The sequence below is a fragment of the Phyllostomus discolor genome, chromosome 8 (genome assembly GCF_004126475.2).
Source record: "Phyllostomus discolor isolate MPI-MPIP mPhyDis1 chromosome 8, mPhyDis1.pri.v3, whole genome shotgun sequence".
Lineage (NCBI taxonomy): Eukaryota > Metazoa > Chordata > Mammalia > Chiroptera > Phyllostomidae > Phyllostomus > Phyllostomus discolor.
This window is the reverse complement of record NC_040910.2, coordinates 100922789-100944121: the sequence shown is the minus strand read 5'-3', so window position 1 is coordinate 100944121 and position 21333 is coordinate 100922789. Positions and strand designations below refer to the sequence as shown.

General features: G+C 57.8%; 2 long non-coding RNA genes across 3 annotated transcripts; both read left to right on the top strand.

Annotated features, from left to right (window-relative positions):
* Nucleotides 1-259: 259 nt before the first annotated feature.
* Nucleotides 260-1980, top strand: LOC118502206. 2 transcript variants are annotated; one of them, XR_004904905.1, is made up of 2 exons: nt 260-681; nt 1888-1980. It is a non-coding gene; the product is annotated as an uncharacterized LOC118502206 (long non-coding RNA). The 2 variants fall into 2 exon arrangements; XR_004904904.1 differs by lacking the exon at nt 260-681 and adding an exon at nt 850-1553.
* A 15257-nt stretch (nt 1981-17237) lies between these two features.
* LOC118502204 lies at nt 17238-20694 on the top strand. The gene is made up of 2 exons (XR_004904902.1): nt 17238-17427; nt 19376-20694. It is a non-coding gene; the product is annotated as an uncharacterized LOC118502204 (long non-coding RNA).
* Nucleotides 20695-21333: the final 639 nt, after the last annotated feature.

The window sequence follows — 21333 nt, the reverse complement described above, 5'->3', positions numbered from 1 at the left end:
CCAGAGTGTTGAAAGGCCTGGGCCAGCTGGGGCGATCCTTCAGCCAGCTCTGGGAGCCTCATGAAGACGGAGTAGGTGGCCAGTGAGCTCTGCTCTGCCCCAGGGTGTTCTGGGAAAGGGACGCTAGGCCTCAGGCCCTGACACTGGGGTCCTCCCTCCTGTGGGGAGGAGCCCAAAGGAAAGGCCATCACCCCGTGAGGAAGGAGAGGTCCTCCTGCCCGGTGCTCCCAACCTTTGACCGATTCCTCCCTCCCTGAGGGACAGCCAGACTGGGAAAGCTGTCCCAGGGTCCCAAGTCCCACCACTACCCTCGGACAGGCTCAGGCAACTGCCGAAGAAACTGGGGTGCTCTCCTGCGGGAGAGGGTGTGTCTTGGGTGGGCACCACGCTCTGCTCCGGGGGCCTTGGGCTTCTGCCTCAGAAGGGGTGTTCCTTCTCCCCATACCTGCCAGCCCTCCTCGTCCCACAGGCCTGCCTCCTCAAGGGCACCCTGGTGGGTGACTCCGCCACCCCCAGGACCCGGGACTGCAGCTACTCTCACAGAACCGGTTTGCAGACAAACAGTGGTGGGTTGCAGTCCAACTGAACAGAAGGCTATGGCCTGGTGAACACAAGTCAGTTCAAGGCCACTGAGGGCGAAGTGTCTGTGGGGAACCCCGGGCTGGCCAGGGCTTGTATGAGGTAAGCTCCTCCCCCTCCTCCCCGGGGGCTGCAGGGACGGAGGGGCCTCGCACAGGAACTCAGAGAGTTTCCTTTTCTTCCTGAGCTCCTAGCAAGGCTGCTGGGCAGCACAGCCCTCCCCTGCCCAGGAGCAGGCCCCGGCCCTCCCCCATCCCCAGAGGAGGAGGGGGAGGAGAGACAGAAGAGGGGCTGCAGCCTCCCCAACGTGAGGGCAGGGCGGCACACTGAGGTCCGAATGGCTGTCTAGAACTTACAGGAGCCTCCTGAGAGGTTGACGTGGGACCCAGTCATGGTGGGGAGCCTGCCCTCCCCCAAAGGGAGCGGAGGGCCCTCAGAGGTCTCCTGGGCTAGAGGGAGGCCTGGGTGTGAGGATCTGGGTGAAAGCTGAGCGCAGTCTGGCGGAACGGGGGCCAGAGCGTAGGCTGGGCCCCTGTGGGTAGAAGAGGCACTAGCAGTTCCTTCGGAGGTCGGGGAACTCCAACAGGCTGGAGGGGGAAGAGCTGAGTGGGTGGAGAGATGTGCTGGATGGGCAGCCAGCTCTGAGGGGCCTGAGTCCTCTTAGAATTGCCCTTGGCCATGGCTGAGGCCTGGGGAGGCCCGCAGCATGTTTGCTGGGGTGGGCTGGGGACACTGCTGGAGACCAGAACAAGCCCCTTAGCCGGAGCCGAAGGAAATGGCTGAGGGAACCTTCTGTACATGCCGCGCCGCCCCCTGAGAAGAGCCTCCAGGAAGGAGGCAGCAAAGAGGAAGCTGGCGTGGTCTTTCTCAGCCGCCTCCCCCCACCCCCGCAACCCAGCACACCTGGGTGGACTCCAGCCTAAGCTCCACTGATCTCAGAAGGCCGCACCCTCTCCCACCTTGTGCTTCCGATGGTTAGCACCCTGCAGCAGTTAGAGTGACTCCCACTGTGTGAAGGACAGAGGTGGCTCCACCCCAGGGCTCCCCACTGGCCATAGGGGACCCTTGTCAACATCCCAGCTCCGTCGTCGTAACGCAGGATATGACTGGGCCAGTCGCACCGGCTCCCTGGGCCCCCGAATCCTCATCAGCAAACCCAGGGCATGAAGCCAGAGCCCCCCTGAGCCACTACCGGGGCCCTACAGTTGCCCCCATTCTGCAATCCTCCTCACCGGGTGGCGTCGCCTCACTCTGCCCTCACCCAGGGGGGCAGATGGACAACTGTGCCCTCTCCTCCCCAATTCCCAGCTCCTCTCCTGGATCCCACACCAAGGGGTCCCGGCAGTCAGGGGGCTCCCCTGGAAGCAACCTGAAGTTGTCACTCACCTTTGGAATGGGTCTTTACAATTTACCTTGCACTTGCCTACATCTGTGACTTTGTTTCACCCTCTCTGCAAGGCAAGTATCGTTAGCTCTACTTTATAGACGAACAGTCTCAGGCCCCATTGCTTGCTTAAAGCCACCTGGCGAGTCAGGGGCAGGGCTGGGTTTTGAACCCCGATTTGCATGGGGCTTGTGACTGGGGGAGGCCACCCTGGGCATCAAGCAGAGCCCCTGGGTCACCCTCCTCCTGAGGCTGCAGCGGGAACACCCAGGCACCTCCATTCAGGGCTTGGCTCTGCAGAGCCCCAGCCTAGTGATGTCAGCATTGCCATGGAAACCCCTTCCCAGCGTAGGCAGGACCAGCCTCCCCTTGCAGTTTCCCTTTGTGTGGACTTTGCAATGTGTTGCCAAGGCAGTGGGGCCTGCTGGGCGGGTTGGCAAGGGGTGGGGAAGGCAGACCAAAGCCCACACCGCATCCCAGCAACCAGCAGCTCACAACAAGGCCCTGGCGTGCTCTGGGGAGGGAGGGGCCCGGGCCAGGTCTCCTGAGCTGGAGGCCAAGGAAGGCCTTGAGGTTGGGGAGGCCCTGCACTCCTGCTCAGCACCCCTGCCTGAAAACAACCCTTTAACCTTCTCAGTTCTGTGTTGGGGTTCTACCACCTCTAAAACATCTGGGTCTTGTAAAAAGGCAAATGTAGGCCCATCCCAGACCTGCCTGGAAGGGGCTGAGGGAGAGCTGTGGCTTAGCCACGTCTCCAGGGCAGCTCAGGTGTGCAGTCAATTCTAGGAACCATCCTGGGGGTGGCAGCGGGGGCGGGGGGCATGAGGTTTATTGAACACCTAGAGATGTCAGGCCCCTCTGCCTAATTTATCTTGCGACCCCGAGCGGGGATGGTGAGCAGAGGAAACCTGTTTGGGTTTGTTGTTTTATCCCCATTTCACGGTGGAAGACACGAAAACTCGGCGAGGCTAAATCTGTGCTTGTTCGCAGTCAGCCAGGTGGACGTGGCAGTCTGGATCCAAACCCAGGGTCCGGGGCCCTTCCCTGGGGCCTCCTATTGGCGGTGGCCGGCGGCACTGGCCGGCAGCCTGGCCTCACCGGCTTCCTCCTCCTGCTGGTTTTCCGGGAAGAATCCTGAAGCACCTTTGTGGAGTGGGCCGGCTCTGTCCGAAGCCCCCCACTAGCTCCCGGATCTCAGGGGAGGGAGCCAAGGCAGACCCACAGGCCAGGCCCCTCCCACAGGCAGGGTGAGCCCTGCCTAGTGAGGAAAACCATGCCCTTCCCCCACTGGGCCCTCCTGCCCACCCTCCCCTGTGCACTGCCTGCCCCCGCCTCCATGCGCTCTTGAAGGGTTCCTGATGTCCCTGGTCCCTCCCCCTGCCAGGGTGGGGTGGCTGCTGACCCACTCCACAGAGATGTCCTCCATCTCCTCGGAAGCCTCCAGGAAGAGAAACTCCGTGACCTTTGCTGGCGTCTCAGAGCCTCTGTTCTTCCAGCTGACAGCTTCCCGGTGTCCAACCTCCACCCCTCCTGCTGCCTTTGAAGACTGGTTCCTTCAGCTCCAGCCCCTCTGCAACCTCTGGGCGTGCTCAAGGTGGGGAGCTCCCCCGCTTTCATCTGGGGTTCTGTTCTGCCTGGAGCTCCAGGAGGAGACTGAGAGCCCAGCGGGCACCACAGTCCCAGGGGCTGAAGCTCGACTTCTGCACCTGCATCGCCTGCCTATTCAAAGTCAAGGTCAACAAACACCAGTGACGTCGGATATGAGCTGAACGCACGCCAGGGATTCCAGGAACTGGACAGCGAATGGCGACGGGACTTCTCAGTCCCCGGCTGCATGCGCCTGAAGCCAGCCAGGGCTCCAGCCCCAACCATTCCTGGGCTCTGCCTGCCATTCTTTCATGGAACAAGTATTTCCTGAAGTCTGTGCTACACACTGGAAAAGATTAAAGAAAAAAAAGCTCTCCAAACAAGCCAAAAAAGATGGAGAGGGATAAAAAAAGAACACAAGCTACCTGAGAGAAGAATAAAATCTAGGTGTAATTCGCATCCAACATCACTTTGCGAGACTAAGAAAGTACACCCCCCCTAACTAACAGTGGTCCTCGCTAGCTGGTGGCATCGTGGGTGACTTTTAAATACCTTTGCCGTATTTTCGGTACCTTCTCCTCTGTGAGATACAGTTTTGTAAGCAGGGGAGTCCCAATAAACATGCGTGTTTCTTGGGAGCTTCTTAAGAGGCACCCCATGGAGAGGCGCTGGGCCTGGAGGACGGCCAGTCCAGTCCACTCGTCTGTCCCTTCTCCCGCCTGGGGCATGCCCAGACAAGTCCACCCAGGCCTCCAGCCCCACCTCTGTCGCCGAGTGACACTCTGGGCTCAGAGCCCTGGCCAAGGGGCCCTTGGGGACTTTGACCCCAGCCCCAGAGTGCAAAACAGCCCAGGCACCAGAGGGCAATGAGTGGGCAACTCCCACCACAGGCCGCCAACCTCCTCCCTGGCCCGGCCAGCCCTGGGGGAGCAGAGGGGAGACATGGGGGTACAGCTTCCCTAAAGAGGAGGAGCACTGCTGTGACCTGGCCCCTCCCAGCCTCAGTTTAGTCACCTGTCAATGGGGACAATAACACTGCTTGCACGGGCTGTCGGGGGGAATTGAGACGACGGGTCCCTGGACCCCTAGAGGGCACCTGGCACAAAGCAGCTACTCAGCAAACACTGCTGAGCCCGTGGGTGAAGGCACAAGCTGGCTCCTCTCCCTTTGGGGGTTGGAAACGCTCCCCACTCTGACTTTGGAGGTGTAAAACGTCCTCATCTTTATGAGCTGGGTGAGACGCTTCCTCTGGTCCCTAGATTCTCCAGCGCAGGCTGCAGCGGGAAGCCCAGGGCCGGAGCCAGCACTGCCCGGCTGTCTGCAGCTCCTCCCCGCACCCTGGGGCCCCGGCAGCCCCTGCCGAGGCTGCCACGTCCACTCCCACCACGTCCACTCCCACCACACCCTGAACAGTAGCCACAGGAATGAAGAGGATTATGGATGGCTGTTCTGTGGGAAGTTCAAACATTTCAAAAGCCCTGGGAAGGCCGAGACGATCTGTGGGCTCTCACATATGTTCTAAATCTTAGTGTTGATCTGACTAAAATAACACCTTTGCATTTTATCAGGCCTCTTCTGGAAACGGTTTCCTACACAAGGGAAGACCTCAGTGGGGAGAGTCTCGGGCCACTGGGTTGCCCCTGGGTTGCACCAGCGTGTCCTGCTCGGACTGCACTTTTCAGGCACCCGTGAATTCGAGACTTTGGCAACAGTAAGGCACTGAGTTTGTGCCAGCAAATAAGGTGAGGCCTCTCTGGAAGCAGGAGGCGTCAGCTGTGCCCCGAGTGGCAGAGAGAGGGTCCGCCGGGGCTGTGGGCTGGGGATTCTGGGTGGGGTGCCAGAAACACCCTCTTCCCAGTCTAAGTGGATTAGGATTTCCATCCGCTCGTCCCGTCAGCAGCCCCTGCATTTCATTCTCTCACCAACCGCGAACCAGGTCAGGCAGAGCCGGCTGTGATTGCCGTTGCAAGCGGAGAAGCTGAGGCCCAGAGAGGCTTATCGGCGGTGGCGCGGGACTGAATGCCCGTCCTAAGAGGTGGGACTGAGTTGCAGCAGATTCCCTGGGGGCCAGGTCTTATCACACCTCCCCCAGGAGACTTTGTGGCTACCGTGGCTAGTGGGATTACTTTCCCACTTGGTAAATTTTATTTTGTAATCATTACACAAACCCCACGTTCATCCCCAAGGCAAGAACTCCGAAAGCCCCGAGTACAGCCTGTAACCCACAAGTACACTCTGTTGTATTTCTTCATGATTCCTCCCAGTCGTTGTTCACAGGAAAATTCTATGTCGTTGCCTCTGAGGCGAGTACACATTTTTCACATTCCTAAAATGCAATCCATTTTGCCCTGGCTGGTGTGGCTCAGCTGGTTGGAGCATGGAAACGTCATCTCACAGCTAAGAGGGTGTGGGTTCGATTCCCGGTCAGGACATATACCTAGGCTTCAGGTTCGATCCCTGGGCTGGGCGCATATGGGAGGCAACCAACCGATGTTTCTCTCTGTTCCTTCCTCTCTTTCTCGAAAGCAATGAGAGAATGTCCTGGGGTTAGGATTTAAAAAATAAATACAATACAATACAATACAATACAATAAAATACATTTTATAATTGATGTATGCCCATAATGTGCCTGTATTTTTTTGCTTACCACCCTCCCCCCCCAAAAAAATAAACTCTTGGTAAGTCTCTTGTGTCATAGAATCAAGGAAATAGAACAGGTCGTTTTGCAGAGCTGTAATAAAACCATCCACGTGATTTGCCTCCCACTCCATACACTCCCCTTTAGATGCCTCAGCAGAGGTTTTAAAGGAAGGACAACCGGACCTGACTGGATGAGACCCAGCATTTCATAATCCCTGGCCAGCTGGCCGCCCCCACGCAGGGCACTTGGGCTATGCAACTCATTTCAATACAAATCAAAACAGCAGGAGGACATATGTAAGCCACTGCTCTATAAATTCCAGAGGAAAAAGGGAAGGGAAGAAGCTTCCGCTTAGTGAACACCTACTGGGTGCCAGCCTTGCACTTAGTGAACACCTACTGGGTGCCAGCCTTGCGCTGGGGAACGAGGAGGGCTTCAGGCCCCTGATGGTAAAGAAGGGGTTGTTGAGCAAGTCCTCGGTTGGACTGGGGATGGTTTCTGATTGAATAAGAGAGCGGAGCCCAACCTGTAGCGTTCCCTGAACCTGGAAGATTAATCAACCAGAGTAAGATTTTTTTTTTTTCAAAAATTGTCTTGAGAGAAAATATGTCTTGTTAAGCTGGTTGTTTTCAGATGTGTCAAATTACTGACGAGCACCACCTGTGCCTCACAACGCCTTGGTCTGAAATGATGAGCCTCCAAAGTTTATCCAGAATGAGAATCGCCCGGAGGGTTGGTCGAACCACAGATTGCTGGGTTCCCGCCTCCCCCCCCTCCCCCTCCCGAGGTGCTGATTCAGCTGGTCAAGGGTGGTGCCTGAGATTTGCATTTCTAACGAGCTACCCCAGGTGTGGACGCTGCTGGTGCCAGTGAGGATTACCCGAGGAGCTTTTTTAAATGCTGGTGCTCGGGCCCTCCCCCAGGATTTCATCCCCCAGGTTACAGCCCGGTTACCAGGATTGTCAAAGCTCCCAGGGGGGCTCGAGGGTCCTGCCCACACCGAGAGCCACTGGCGTTCATGGGAAGAGCCCACAGACACGATGACGGCTCCTGGGGTCAGACGGGTTCCTTGGGTTTCACGGACCACCTCCTCAGGCTCCCCAGACAGGGGCCTGCAGGCAGTGGGTCTCTGAGGGTCGGAGGGAACCTGCCCTGTGCAAGCCGTTCCTCCACGCCTGCATCTTTGAAGCCGAGCAAACTGTTTGCTGATGTTGATGTTTCTTGGATCTGAACCCAGCTGGGTCCCTAGACTTCTGTGCTCTCCTCCTCGCCTTTTCTCGTGGCCCACCTGTTGGGACACATTCCAGGAACTTTGAGCAAGGCTCCTCGGGCCTTTGCCACACTTGGCTGCCACCCCCCGCCCCACCCAGCCAATTGGAGCAGTGGAGCCAGCCTCCAGGGCCCACACCACCTCCCTCACTGCCTCATCCAACCTCAGGGACTGAGTGAGGACCTGGCACACACGCATGCATCCATGCATGCACGCATGCATTCATTCGTCTGACACATTTCACGGAGTATCTGTGGTTACCGCACCTCCTCCCCAGGTTTTAGATTAAACATCGAATGAGCTGCTGGACGTCTCCACACGGACCTGCCACAATGTGCAGGAAGGCCAAATCATACCCACTCGTTCTCCAAGGCTCTCTGAGCTGCTGCCACCACCTCCCTGCCACCCCCGATAGACACTGGGGCTGCTCCTGACATTCCAAGCCAGGCACCCGGGCCTGACCACTTATTTCCTAAATGTTTCTCACATCTCAGCCCTCCCATCCTTTTTTGAGATCCCCCTACTTTTCCTTCCCAGGTTTCTGCATCCTCCCTGATCTGTCTGGCTCCCTTCTCCCCCTCCTCTTCCCCCTCCTCCCGGCTGCTGTCCCTGGAGGCTCCACTGCCCGCCTCCACCTTCAGTGGCTCCCAGTTGCTCTCCTGTCCTTCAAGCCTCCGTGAACAGGGGTCTCTGTCACCTGCCCAGCCTCATCTCCTTCCCTCTGTCTCCTGCTTCCAAAGGAGACCCCTGGATGACATCATTCTGTTTCTCACCTCTGGGGCTTACTGGCACTACTCTTCTGCCAGGACCACCTTTCCTCCACACCTCGTCTCTTACCTGGGCAGCCCTTACTCACCTTCCAAAGCCAGTTCAATGTCACCTCCTCCAGGAAATCTTTTCAGACCCCACCCAGACCAGATTACAGACTCCAGCTCTGCTCCTACATTACGGGGGCATGACTCCAAGGTTGTGCTTACCACATTATATTATAATTATCTGCTTGTGTGTCCAGCTTCGCCATTAAGTTGTTAGTTTATTGGGGGCAGAGACCGTGCTTATTCATCATTCTGCTCCTCCGTGTGTGATGCCTGGCTCAGACTAACCCCTTTTTCAGACACGATTGCTTCCTAACAAATCACCCTGCAATTTAGAGGCTTAAACTTGCTATTCTATTTTGCTCATGGTTTTGTGGGTCTGGACTTTGCGAAGGCCCCGGGCAGGGAGGGGTCTGCCAGGGGCAGGGCTGCAGTCCTCTGACAGCTGTCTGAGCTGTGTCCACGCGGTGGCCCATGGACGTGGCTGCCGTGGGTGCTGGCGCTTGGCTGGAGGCCTGCCTGGTCTTCTGAGTCAAGTGCTACACGTTGGCCTCTCCAGCTGGGCAGCTTCAGGGTGGTCAGACTCCTTCCGCAGCCTGGCTTCCCCCGCAGCAAGCGCCCAAACGGAGCCAGAAGAAAGTTGCCCAGCCTTTTCTGACCCAGCCTTGGAAGTCAGGCAGCGACACTTCCACCGCGTGCCACGGGTCACGGCTGTGTCCTTCAAGGGCAGGGGACAGAGGCCCCACTCTTCAGCGGGAAGAATGTTGAAGAATTTGCAGACACGCGTTAAATCCACCACAGCCCTCAACACGTTTGTGGGATGGACGGATGCCAAATTGCCCCCCACCTACTCTGCCCCACGAGTAGCTGGCTCTTTCCTTCCCGCCCCTCTCTCCTGCGCCACTGTGATGCCACCAGCGCAACCGAGAACTGGTGGGCCCAGCGGCCTGGTGGTGAAAGAACCACAGGCTACCCACCCACACAGCTCCTGCCCCCGCTGCCTGCTGCCAGCTGGTATGGAAGTTTGGGGCCCATGTCTCTCTGGTCCTGGGCTTCAGTGCCCCACTCAGGTAACAAGGTGTTGGGACACAGATGCTTTAAGACCCTCCCTGCTGCAACCTTGGGCCTGCCCCTCTCGAACTGGCTTTCCCCGCAGGCTGCTAGAGGCGGGGTCCAGCCTCCACCTCCGAGTCTGCCCCCAGCCTCCACCTCCGAGTCTGCCCACAGCCTCCCTGCCTCTGCGGTTTGTTTCCTAATGACACAAGTACCTTCTGGTGTGAGAAGCTCAAATGGAGCAGGAGTGTACGGAGCAGATGTGAGTTTCCCTGGACCTTCCTTTGCTCTCTGCCTCCCTCCAAAGGGGACCGTCCCCATGTGGCAGTGACCGCCCGTGGCTCCTTTAAAAGCATCTACTACTATTGCCTACATTACAGATGCGGAAAGAGAGAGCCTGGCTGGGCATCTGTGGTTTGTTTTTACTTTTAACATAAATGAGGCTACACTCTTCGTGTTGTTCTGTATCTTGCCCTTTTCACTTAATTCTGTGTCCGGGTTATCTTTTCACGTCTGAACGGAGGGCTCACCCCATTCGGCCGGCCCTGCCGCCGAATATCTCCGAGCACGCGCTGCGTCCTTCCCCTGCCCCTTCTCCTCCAAGTCAAACACTCTGGCGGTCGCCGGCTTTGCGGTGTGCCGCACCATCCCGCAAAGGCCATCCGGGCTGTGTTCGATGCTCCCCAGGCCTACAGGGCTGCGGCATACGCCCGATCTGCTCAATGGCATGGACAGACAGCCTCTTTCCGCTCAAACCGAGTTCAAATCCTGAGTGCAAGTTCTGAGCTGAGTGGCCTGCGACGGCTGGAGCTTGGGTGCTCAGCAAGCTAACAATAGCGCCCCCCGACCCCCGGGGAGGCTGGTGTGGGGCAGGGAGGGGGGGTCCGCCCACAGCCCCGCAGGCGGCGCAAAGGCAGAGGCCTGGATCCGCTCGCTGCGCCCCGGACGGGAGTCGGTTATGTAACTGGGCCGCTAATGCAGCTTTCCTCGTCGATGGAACCCAAATTAAAAGAGGAAATTATTCTCCTGATGCTCAACTCGCCTAATCCCCATCTGTCTCTTCCTCGGTCCCCCGCGCTCGCATCCAAAGGTCTTGAACGCGCTCCAGAGTTCTAATTTAGTTTGCTTATGCAACCAAAAATATTATGGCCGCGGCGACTGGAGGTGATTAAGTCTATATTCAGGGCTCCAGGCACAAGAAATAAAAACGGCAGCGCCAGGGTCTCGCGCCTTTTTTTATTTATTTAATTTCTTTTCTGTTTTCTTTCTTCTTCTTCTTCTTTTTTTTTTTTTAGTTCCCCGGGAGCGGGGACAGCTCTGCAGCCACTCCGCCGGGCTGCACGCAGGTGGGAGGGGCCGGGTCCCACCGCCCTGAGCCCCGACTGCCAACAGCGCCCCCAGGAGCAGGAACGCAGCGCCACAGACGCAGGCGATGCTGTGGAGGCAGCCGCAGGGGTCCTCCCAGAACCTCAGCCTCCTCCCTGGTCTTGATTCTCACGCTCTGATTCCTGTGTGCCAGGCGCAGGAGCCCATCTTTCCGCCGGTGCCCCCACCCACAGATACGGGGGAAGGTGTCTGTGGCACCACTAAGATTTTTCTGGGATGGCGAGAAACGGGAAACAGCACATCGACCAGTGGGGAGTTGTCAAACACAGGAGGGGAACCTTGACGCTCCAGGATATTGTGTAGCTGATAAAAGAAGTAATGGGGCAGACGAAGTTGTATCGATGCAGATCCAAGTCAATTAAATCTTAAAGAAAGCAGGTCACAGAAAAATACAGAGTATGGTTCTACGTGTGTTTTTAAAAATCCACCAGCGAGAGAATGGGCAGGTGCATTGAACTGTTAACATGGCTGCCTCTGGCATGGAGAGAAAGAGGCTTCTGGGTTTTCCTCCACTTCCATAGTGTGACTGGTACAAACGGTTGCAGAATTTTAAATATTTGCTTTCAACGTTGCCAGAAGCCTCCCTGACATGAATTCTCTGGAGGCAATCAGAAATGAGACTAGCTGGAAGGCAACTTCTGCTCTCCCTCCCCGCTACCCCACGCTCTCCACCCTGCCCCCCAGGCTTCAAGGTGCCCGACCACTGTGCTTAGATGGTCAGGCGCCTTGGGGCGAAGGAAGGGATGGGCTCCTGACCCGGCAGGGAGAAGGCCGAGGGGCTTCTCCTCTCCTCCCAGAGGGTCAGCTCCAGAGGCTGAGTCTCCCTTACACCCACCCCTGGCTCCCTCCGCCCCGAGGGCCAGGCCAGGGCCGGGTGGACGGAGGTGGCGCATTCCGGCCACGAGCTCCGGCAAGGCCTCAGCCACTCCTGCAGAAGTGTCCCCTGCAGGCAAGGCCAAGGCTCCCAGGAAGTGTTTCCGAGCCCGGTACCCACTCCTCCAGCAGGCCCAGGCTGTGTCCACACAGCGCCCACCAACCGGACACGTGGAAGTGTCCCCACGGTGGCCGGAGAAGAGGCAAGGAGGCTGCGCGCACACGGAGCGGCGAGGGCACTGCACGCCGCACGTGTCCCCAGGTGCGCACTGGCTCGGGGCCTGATTCAAATCAGCCTCCAGATGAGCCCAGGAAACCTCGGGTGGAACCGACCTGATCAGGCTCTGCACGTGGGGGATGCTCCAGGCCTTTACTACGCTCAGGTGCGCAGGGATTCTCCGCTCGGGAATACTGAACGTGGCTTTTACCAAAAATGCATGGCTCAGGGGCTCTCTCCAGCCAGGGCCTCCCTCAGGCCCGGGGACTCCACACCGATGCACCAGGGAGGGTGGGAGACAGGCACGGGGGCGGGGCGGTGCAGGGCTGTCCCAGGCAGTTTTGGGAAACTGAGGAGGAGGAGGAGAGTTAAGTAGAAGGAAGTATGAGAAAAGCAGGGTGACCTCGTCTGTGAGATGAAAAACCATCCTGCTCCTGAGGTGCGTGTGCCAGCGCACCTGGACACAACCAACGCCGATCTCTTTTCCCAGAGCCTGAGCCCTGGGCACGTGCACATATGTGCACACACCAAGGACACACACACAAGCTCACATCCGTGAGTACTCATGCAGAATGCACACCTGTGCACCTGTCCAAGCAGCCCCACAGCTCCTCACACGAGCACATCCGCTCACATGCACTCACACCAACCAACTCACATTCAAGTGGCTCACACGCACAAGAGCGCATGTCCATGCACACATCCTTGCACACGTCCAGGCACACGTCCGGGCACACAGCCACTCAAACCCATGTGCCCGGGCAATGCCACAGGGCTCGTCCACAAAAAGGCAAATACACGAAAGACACCAAAACACCAACAGAGGTGCACATGTGCACACACATTCACACTCACACAAGAGCACAGCATCCCCACACCAACATTCACTTGTGTATACACACGGGGGTATGAGTGCTGGTGAGTACAGATGCTGGCCGCTGCAACACACACAGGCATGCCACAGAGAACACGCCTGCACCCACACTCTCGTGCCCTCACACACTCAGTGGGGTGTGAGGCGATCAGAGGTTCCCGCTTCTTCCTGTGAGTGGGGCCGTGAGGGGGGCGTGCAGCGAGCATGCGGCTGAGAGGGACGCGGAAGGGCTCCCGAAGCACATTGTCAGCAAACGGTTCGCAGGAGGCCTGTGTCCTTCGAGTATTTTTATCTTTAGCACTCACATGTCTAGCAGAGTCTGGGTGGCTCTGAGTTGCTCCCAGAAAGGAGGAATGACAAGTGGCTGGATTTTAAAACAGATGGCCTCTGGGTGCAGAGGAAGGATGCCTCTTACTCCGCGCCCCCCACCCCAACACACACCACAGTGTCCCCTCTTCCAACAGACTGGGTTCCCCAGAAGCCTGGCCCAGCTGCCCCCTTCCCACCAGGAAAGTTGCCCAGCAGGACAGCTTCCCCAGCCCCCACCCTGTTGCTGGATAAGGGTCTGACTGCCCTGACCCAAGTCTATCCCCCCAGTGAGGAGCTCAGGTCCCCAGAGCACTTCCAGCCCTGACCCCCAGCCTGGGGTCTGGCTGTGGTCCCCCCAAACGTGTGCTGGGGTGGTGTTTTCCACTCTGCCTGAGCTGGCAGAAGGTCTGGACAAGGGCCCCCGCCCTCCGGCTGGTGGCAAACAAGCTGGTGGATTTCAAAAGCTATTTAATCCCTAGGTTCTGACGCACCCAGTTCACCAGCAAGCAGGATCCAGTGCCCGCAGATCTGATGTCAGAGGGCGGGCCTGGCATGGTGCCATCCTTCCTGCCCACGTGGCATGTGGCACAGCCGACGGAGACAGAGCCTTCACCTCTGGAGTCCCAACCGTTTGGTTCACGCTGGGCCCACAGACATCGGCACCTTCTTAAAAATGATGTCGTCAGAGAATCACGACATGGAAAAACAATTGGGAGGTCTCAGATGAAGATAGCAAATAGGTGAAACGGTATACGCCTTGTGTTTATTTTTAAAAATATCATAAATGCATTCAGGCGGAGGAGAAAAACGGGACAAACTAACAATGACTCTCTTTACACATGTATCATTCAACAAGTATTTATTGGGCGCCTACTGTTTGTCGGACCATTCCAGGCGCTGGAGGGGTACAGTGAAGAGGCAAGCTTTGCGCAGCGGCAGTATTGTAGCCAATGAGGCTCATCCCGAGGCGCAATTGCCGCCAATTGAAACAGTAAAGAGGCAACACCCTTGGGGTGGGGGGGGGGGGGGTCTCCCGTGCTGGCACAGTGCCAAGTTCAATGCAGAGTGTGCTGAACGGTGAGAAGCACAATGGAAAAAGGATTATGGGGGGCTGGAGGGGTTGTGATTTTTAGTAGGTTTTTTTGGAGCAGTCTTAGATTTACAGAAAAAAAGAAGATAATAGAGTTTCCCCTAACACAGTTTCTCCTGTTACTGACACCCTGTATTATAATGGCACATTTTTATGATTGATAAACCAATATTGATACATTGTTATTAACTAAAGCCTGTAGTTTGTTCAGATTCCCTTCGTTTACCCAATTTCTATTTTCTGTTCCAGAGTCCCGTCCTGGACACCACGGCCTGCTTAGCTCTTGTCTTCTCGGGCTCCGGCCTGCGACGGTTTCTCAGACTTGCTTTCGATGCCCTTGGCAGCCCTGAGGAGCCCTGGTCAGGTGCCGGGCACTGGAATGTGCCACATGGTGTTCTCATGATCAGACAGGGGCCATGGGCTTCCGGGAGCAAAATCACATTTGCATCATGTATCATATGTCAAGGGTACATACCATCGCCATGATGCATGCCTGCCTGTCGGTGTTGGCCTCCGTCACCTGGGTGCATTAGTGTCCGCCAGGTGTCCCCGCGGTAAAGTCAGTCCCTCCTGCCCCCTCTGCGCACTGCCCTCTCGGGGAGGAAGTCCCGGGGCAGCCCACACTTGAAGGGTGCGAGCTATGCCCCCCTGCCCTCTATCTAGGATGAAGTGTCTACACACATTATTTGGAATTCTTCTGCACAAAACAGTTGTCTCGCCCTGACTGGTGTGGCTCAGTGGGTTGGGTGTCATCCGGCAAGCCAAGGGGTCACCGGTTGGATGCCCCGTGGGGTACACATCTAGGTGGCAGGCCGGTCCTGGTTGGGGGCGTGTGAGGGGCGGCGATGGATCGATGTTTCTCTCTCCCATGTCCACATTCCTCCCCACTTTCTCCCTCCCTGCCCCCTCTCTGAAAATAAATAACAGCTTAACAAAAAACAAAAAGACTTGTCTTCTCCCCGTTTACTGATTTAGCCAATCACTGTTTTATCACAGATTCCTGGATCTTAATTTTACATTTGGGTTATAATCCAATGATACTTTGTTCCGTTGCTCAAATTGTTTCAGCTTTGGCTGTTGCGGGCTCTTTCGCTCGGCTCCAGGGCCCCTTTGACAAGCCCCACCCTCCAGGTTTTTTGTCCAATGAGTGAATGACCGTCTTTCGCCTCCGAGAGTCCCCCAGGACTGGCTCAGACCTTCTCAGGTCCGGCCGACTTGGCTCTCAGAAGTTTTTAGACCTGCGCGGGTGCTGCTGAAGATGGAAAGGAAACCCATCAGCACCCCACAGAACGGATCACAGCTTCCCCCAAACCTGCAGCTTCCCTCCGTGAGGCTGACCCTCATGTCTCCCGGAAGCCTCCTGCTCCCCATGCCCCAGAGCCGGCCAGGAGCAGCTCCCTCCAGGACACCTACGCATCTCCTCAGTCCCCCTTCTCCCATCCCACTGCCCCCTTCTTATCAGCGCAAGGTCCCCAAGATCTCTGGTCTTCACCCTTGTCTCCCCAGGAGCCGGTTTGCTCAGGGATCCAGAGGCCTTGCTGACAAGTACACCTGACCTCTTCTCCGCTTAACCCCTGTCTGTGGTCCTCAGGCCACAGCCCAAAGTCCAGACGGGCCCTGCTCCACCCCAGCAGCACCTCCCAGGTTTCCTTCCTCTGTGAGCTGCTCTCAGGGCAGCCCCAACACCCGCCCCTCCCATCTCTGGCTGCCCTCGGCACGATTACAGCTAATGGCACTGCTGCCATCCTGACCTCCCCTTCTGGGTCCCTGGGGTGTGGCCCGGCTGGCGGGAGGCCGAGGCCTCGGTCTTCAGTCCTGGGTACACGGCAAGGCTGCCGGGCTGTTTGGAGTTTATGAGAGTGGTTGCTGTGGGCGAGGGGTTGCCAAGGGAGGTCACAAAGGGTGCCCAGGCCCCTGGGTCTCTCCCCTGGCACTACTACCACTGCTGACTGGGCCCCACAACCTGGAAAGACTCCCTGACGGAGGACCCGGGTGTGGGTCCAGGGTCTGACGGGGAAGGGGCTCTCAGGACATGCCCGCTGACCCTTTGGTTGACTGGGTGACTCTAGGTGGTAACCCTGAGTGATTTTTTTTCTTTCTGTATTTTCCAATTCTTAAAAATATTGCACAGCCCTCATTTTTTTTTTAGAATGAAAAACAAAACTTCCCTTGCAAAATCATTCTTATTCAAATGTTGATTACAGAGAAATACTTCCTGGATCTTCCGAAGCTGACCAGACGTGCACCCCTGGCCGGCCAGCAGGAATGGGTCCCTATATTCACCGCGGACAGGAACCAGAACCTCCACGGTGGCGCCACGCAGGATGGCCAGGACCTGGAACCTTCCTCGGCGTCTGTCCACACTGGCATGTGGAAAGCGTTACGACAGAGCCACACGATGGCGAGCTACCAGCCATGAGGACAGCCGGCCCCTGTGCGAGTGACTCTCTCGAACATAATATTGAGCAAAAGAAAGCAGACACGCAGAAGAGCACACGGGGTGTGGCTGGAAGCAGCCGGCGGCAGGGGAGGGGCAGCCTACGAGGTCAGGGGTCAGGGGAGAGGTTAGCTCCGCGGTCCGAAGGGGAGGTGTCCACGGGCTCTCCGGGTGCCCGAGAGGGGCCCCGTTTCGACCTGGGTGCTGGCTCCGCGGGCCTGCCCCGCCTGTGCCAATCCATCCAGCTGCACTCTTTGATTTACACAGTTTTCTGTGTGCATATTTGACTCCAATAAAATAGTTAAGAGGGGGGAAAAAGCAAAATGGAGCAGGTCAAATCCACCTCTTTCTAACGCCCAAAGGAAGGTGGAACGCAGGTGTCTGGGGTGCCCAGCTACATCCCAAGCTGCTCAGCCTCTCAGTCCCCTGAGAGGGGGAGGGGATGGAAGGTGGGGCTGTCCGTACCTCATCTCCCCACCCCCACAGTAGGCAGGGGACGGGGGCACCTGCTTCTCCTCCACTGGCTGCAAGGGAAGCCCAGGGGCCTCCTCTGACCTTGCACCTCACCCCCAGAGGTCATGGCGCTGGGGCTCCAGGGGTTCAGGTTGCAGCAGAGCGGGACTGGGAGGGCAGTAATCCATCCTACCCTGGCCACTGAGGGGCGCGGCCCCAGCGCTGCCCTCCGCCTGCCGGCCCCAGCACAGCGAGGTTATTTATAACCCCGGGTCGCCTTACCTCCTGACCTTCAGCTGGGGCCCAGCGATCCGCTGCGATTAGCATCTCGCCACCCACAGCGAACAAACAGCTCTCTGTGTGCCCGCCCCGCTGGGCCCACTGTAGGGCCCTGCAGGAAGCAGGATGTTGACCCAGAGGCAGCACCCTGTGGCTCCCTCCGGTGGACCCGGCCACGTGTGAGTTGGGGCAGGTGGGTGCGGTTTGGGGGAAGGTGTGAGATCCACTCTTGTTCTGTTGCCTCCCAGGTTGAAAACATTGGTCTTTTGTGGCAGGAAGTTATGTTTACAATGCAGGGCTCCCCAGCCTGGGTCTGCCCACACAGGTGTCCTCTTCAGAGCCAGCAGGGAGGGGACAGTGCTGGAGACTGGACGCCCTCACCCTCAGGCATGGTCCCGGGAATCACACGGGACACACTGCATTCTCCCCAGCTCAGCCCCTCCTTCCTGGATGGCAGCTGAAGCTCAGAGGGGCAGTGACTGGTCCAAGGTCACACAGCCGCCTATGGCGGGTTCCTAGCTCCCGTCGGATGGGAAACAACCGGATGTCAGGATTCCTGGTCATGGCCCAGAGGAGCCATTGTGAAAGGAGGCTGGCGAGGGGGACGAGCCCATTCACTCATCCAACATGTTTTGCTGAGCACCTACTGGGTGCCAGGCACCCTTCCAGGCAGAAATCCTTACCTTTGTGAACTGACAGCTTCGGGGACAGAGTCAGTCCCAGGAGCCTGGGGTCCCTGGATGGAACCACATTCCAGGCAGTGGCCCAGGGTCTTGAGTCCTAGGAGGCAGACCGAGGTAGGGAGCAAGGCGCTGGCTGAGGGCGTGTCTCAGGACTCCAGTGGGCAGCTGAGACCCCCTGAGGGTTACCATCCCAAGCCCATGAAGACTTTTGTCCCAACGGTGGGAGCCTGCCCCTGCAGCTTCCAACCACCTTGCACCAGGGCAGACTGTGAAAGGCTCACGCAGCACCCAATCTTGGCAGCCATCCTGGAGGAAGCCCTGTGCCTGGGACCGGCTGAGGGCCGGTTCTGCCCGGTGCAGGGCGGAGCAGAGTTGGGTGGTTGGAAGAGGGCAGCGGCGAGGGAGGGAGGGGCCTGGACGCTTCCTCCCTTTTCTGCCAAGCTCTCGGACACTTTGAATGCAGTGCCTGGGAGAACTTCCGCTGGGTGATGGGACCATCCCCCTGCCCTCTCTGGGCCATGGTTTCTGCCTATAGGAATGAAGGGGTTGGCTGGGGTGATCTCAGCTCTGGGACGCTGGTCTGGGGACTCGGAGACCTGCCCACACTCCAAATCTGTCTCAGGGACACAGGCGGGGGGTGGGTCAGGAGTGGCTGAAGCTGAGCGTGCATGGCTCGCTGGTGGGGGCCAGCAGCGCATGCCCATGGGTGAGGAAGCGCTGGGTACACGTCTGCTTGCGCAGGGGCACAGGACGTGCTTGCAGCCACATACGGGGAGCAGCGTGCCCTTGCGGGGAGGTGGGTGGATAAAGCATCACGTACCCAGGAGGGAGTGTGTCCCTCGGTGTGTGTATCTCGGTGTGTGCGTAGGACTGTTTATGTTGTGGGGAAAGGAGGTAGTGTGCGTGCAAGTGTGGACTGTGTGTGTGGGGGGGAGCCATACATTTATAGGTCCAGGTGTGCATACAGAGGGGGGTGTGTTAGAGGAGGGGCTTCAGAAAGCCTGAAGTTTCGCTCTGCAAACCCCCTCTGACCACATGGTCAGCGTGTGGCCGGCAGGCCCTGACCAGTCAATGAACTCTGGCTCTGGAAGAGTCAGCGGCTTTTCCAACCTCTTTGCCAAACGGCATGTCAGCACGGGGCCTGGGAGGGGGGCCGGCTGGGGAAGGTGGCAATGACTTCATGACAGTTGGCTGCTGAGCAGCTGGGGGCAGTGAGGAGGGAGCCGGGGCCTGGCCGGGGCAGCGAAACCTTCCCCATTGGCCCCTGCTGGGGGCGAGGCCTGGGGATCCATGCTGGGGGGGGAAGCATCGCAGCCCCAGGCTCGCATTTCCTGGGGTCCCCTTGGTTTGGGGGGAACTGAGCACTCTCCAGGAGCTTTTACAAGCAGTCCCACAGGAGCTTACAGCGACCCCGTGAGGTAAGACTCTTCTCCCTATTTCGCAGATGAGTAAACTGAGGCTCAAAGAGGCAGAGGGACGTGTCTGCAGCCGCACAGCTACAGCAAGTGTGGACCCGGCCTGCAAACGTGGGCCGTGTGTTTCCCGCTCCGCCCCTCAGCGACAGTGGACGCGTGGCGAGTAGTTCTTAAAAATCGCTCCCCTGGATGCCTTGAAGTGGAGGCACTGGACTTTGTCTGGATCCTTAGACCTGATTCTCCTCGTCCCACCAACAAGGGCCTCCTTTTTGGGGTGGGGGGGCCTTCCACGCACCTCTCTACAACGTGGGGGGAGGTGGACATCAATGACGCTGCCACAAGGAGCCTTGCCCAATGTCAGACCCTTTCTCCAAACACAAGCCATTGACTGGGCCCCATCTGGGGCAGAATGCCCTGGTGCAGGCCCGGCCGCCCTGAACCGGGGATCAGGTTCACTTCACCCCTTGTGTACGTGGAGAGGCCCCAAGGTCACAGACCTGGGGTAACAGTGAGCACTGTCCACACCCAGAAGCTGAGATCAGCTTTTGGGGTGCCCTTTCTTCAGCCATTTACTAGTTTCCTATAATAATGGTAATAATAACTACCCCAGCCTAAGCTTTCTAGTTCACAAAGTACTTTCACAAACCTTCTCCTGTCTAATCCTCCCCCTAGCCCTTTGATGAGGAGCCAACATGCCCATTTTATAGAACCAGACACTGCAGCTTGGGGAAGGGGGGAGTGCTGGGGTGGCCTCAGATCGCAGGGCCCGGAAGTGGTCCCGGGTCCCCAGCCCCTGTCCGGACGCCCCTCCCCAGCATCGGCCCTTCTCAGAGGAGCGTAGGGGGCCCGGGACTTCTCTGGGCCAGGCCCCCACCCGTGGGTCAGTGGTGTGACCAGGCTCCCTGCCTTGTCACCCAGGAGCAGTGAGAAGACTGCTCCCCACCCTCCCCTCCTGCAGACAGTGCAGGTGGGGTGGCTGGGAAGAGGTAAGGAGGCAGAAGTGGCTGCTGCACGGGCACACTGGACAGAAAGGGCTGGGGAGAGGGCCCCTGCTGGCTGCCCTTGGCCTTGGGCCCAGCAGAGAAGTGGAAGGGACCGGCAGTTCCTGGAACACGAGCCCATTGATGGGGCACCCAGGGCCAGCTGTTGCCGTGTTCTCATCTGCTTGTGGCAAAAACACAAACCAGCAAACAACACAGGGAGGTTTTCATGAAGCTAGAACTGTGCCCCCATGTGTGTTTTCAACCATGCGTGCACGTGCACACATGTGTGTTTAAAAGGGCCTTTCCTTGGACACTTCCTTTCAAGGTCCTTAACTCAGCAACATGAAAAACTGGTGACCACGTCAGATCCTAAGTCGTTTTTGTAAAAATAGCAGTGATCTAGCCCTAGCTGGCATAGCTCAGTGGATTGAGCATGGGCTGTGAACCAAAGTGTCACAGGTTCAATTCCCAGTCAGGGTACATGCCTGGGTTGCAGGCCATGACCCCCAGCAACCGCACATTGATGTTTCTCTCTCTCTATCTACCTCCCTTCCCTCTCTAAAAATAAATAAATAAAATCTTAAAAAAAAAATAGCAGTGACCTGAGAAAGTGAAAGACTGGGAACTGCAGAGCCCGCTCCTAGCTCCTAGTCCTCCAGGGGCGCCTGGCAGGGAAGGGTTGTTTTTAGCTGAGGGGTGATATCCGAGTAGCTGGAAAAACCCTGGGGGGGGGGGCGGGGAGAAGGGGTGAGGTTCCCGCCCCCCAGCCCCGGAGCCCAGGCATCCCCAGGAAACCTGAGCAGAAGGAACTCGGAGGAACCTTCCTGGGGATTTGGAGACAGGCCTCAGGGCCCAGTCTCTGAACCGCACACCCTCAGCCTCTTCTCTGGCATGGGGCCAGGAGGAAATGTTCCCTCACACCTCCCTCTGCCTTCCCCAGAGCCCTCAAGGCTGGTTCCAAAATAGCCAGGGCCCTAGAGGAGACGTCATAGGTCAGGCTGCTG